This window comes from Myotis davidii, unplaced genomic scaffold, assembly GCF_000327345.1.
Source record: "Myotis davidii unplaced genomic scaffold, ASM32734v1 scaffold566, whole genome shotgun sequence".
In the NCBI taxonomy this organism is placed as follows: Eukaryota; Metazoa; Chordata; class Mammalia; order Chiroptera; family Vespertilionidae; genus Myotis; species Myotis davidii.
The window spans coordinates 917730-919606 of record NW_006296617.1 but is presented as its reverse complement, the minus strand read 5'-3'; the positions used below and the strand labels follow the sequence as shown (position 1 = coordinate 919606).

The window sequence follows — 1877 nt, the reverse complement described above, 5'->3', positions numbered from 1 at the left end:
GTAGGGGCGGGGGGGCTGGGGCCTTTCAAGGCAGGAAGCCATGAGGTGAGAGGCAGGGACTGTGCTACCCACCAAAACACGAAAGATAGGCATGGCTGGCAGGTGGTCAAGAGGAAGCTGGAAGATCCAGAGATGCCACGGTAAAGAATTTGTACTTTATCCTGGGGTAATGGGGAGCCATGGATGGTCTTTGAGCTGCAGAGGGACTGGGTTAGCATTCAGCGTAGAAAGATGGCTCTGGCCACTGTGAGTAGAGAGGCGGCCAGGGAGGAGACTGGAGCAGGGATCCAGGCCAGTGAAGACCGGGGCTTGGATTAGGGGTGCCGACCAAGAAGAGGAAGAGAAGTGGGAGGACTTGAGAGCGCAGAGAGGGCGGGACTCGGCCTCCGTCCCTGAGCACCTGTGGGATGTTTGCGGAAAGATCCGCCGTGAACTGGTGCCCACGGTGGCCCCAGGGGAGCAGTGGCAAGGGGCCTGAGGCTCTGAGGAGGGCGGGAGAGGGGCTCTTCAGCTCACACCCTCCGGCGCTGGGAACCAGTTTACAGAAAGAAGCAGAAGTCGAAGCTAACCGGGGCCGCTCTGAAGTCCCCTCCGCACGAACAGGGTCTAAAAGGTGAAGTGAGGGGATGAGGCAACTCCGTGGGACAAGACTGTCCAAAAATCGTGCATCTATGGATGAGGACAGTGGGTGGGGAGTGAGGGCGGAGGGTGGGGCGGGAACTGGGAGGAGGGGAGTTACGAGGGGGAAAAAGAGGAACAAATGTAATAATATGAACAGACTTCTATTTTTTAAAACATGTTTTTATTAATTTCAGAGAGGAGGGGAGAGAGCGAGAGAGAGTAGAAACATCCATGAGAGAGAAACATCGGTCAGCTGCCTCCTGCACGCCCCCCACTGGGGATGTGCCCGCAACCAAGGTACATGCCCTTGACCGGAATCGAACCCGGGACCCTTCAGTCCGCAGGCCGATGCTCTATCCACTGAGCCAAACCGGTCAGGGCTAAACCCTACTCTTGCTCCACGTTAAAATGCAGCTGGGATTTTGCAGACAGGCTGTGGACAGAGGCGCTGGAGAGGGACCCAGCCTGTGAAGTGAAGCCTAAGGCGCAGAAGAAATCACTTGGAACGGACGGAACCGCCGGTCTAAGCCGTGGCTGAGCCTCCCGCCCCCGGGCAGAGCTCTGGAGGGGACCCGGGCTCCTTCACTTGTTGCAACGAGATACACCTGCCTGGCAGCCCCCGCGCCTGGTTCTGGCACCCGGCCCCCCAGGCGGCGGAGCCCGGCCGTCCAGTAACAGGGTCCTCTCTGCTCCTGCCTCAGTTTCCCTGCCTCTACAGCTGGGAACACCCACCGTCCAGGTCAGCCCCTTCGGCGTCCTTCCCGACGGCTCTTTGCAGCCTCCCGCCTGCGCTCCTGCCCTGCTGAGCCCGGAGGCCTGGCCTGGACCCTCCCCTTGAGGAAGAAAGCCATGCACTTCGGAGACCCCCAGGCACAACCGCCCCGCCCCGGGGGACGCCAGGGTCCCAGCCCCAGGCCTGGTGCTGACTCCTGGGCAATCTGACTCCTCGCGGGGGTTCTCAACCTGTGGGTCGCGACCCCTGAAAATACATCCTGCAGATCAGATATCTACATGACGATCCATAACAGTAGCAACATTACAGGTATGAAGTAGCCACGGGAATAATGTTATGGTTGGGGGTCCCAACAACATGGGGAGCTGCATGAAAAGGGCCAGAAGGGCCCTGACCGGTGTGGCTCAGTGGATAGAGCGTCGGCCTGCGGGCTGGGGGGACCCCGGGTGGCTTCCGGTCAAGGGCATGTGCCTGGGTTGCGGGCACATCCCCAGTGGGGAGGGGGCAGGAGGGAGCTGGTCGG

At 60.4% G+C, this 1877-nt stretch overlaps 1 protein-coding gene across 1 annotated transcript in view; it reads right to left on the bottom strand.

The window, feature by feature from the left end:
- The window catches only part of LOC102755212 (C5a anaphylatoxin chemotactic receptor 1), a 21930-nt gene that overhangs the window by 19159 nt on the left and 894 nt on the right, over positions 1-1877 (bottom strand). The gene's annotated exons all lie outside the window — the stretch shown is intronic.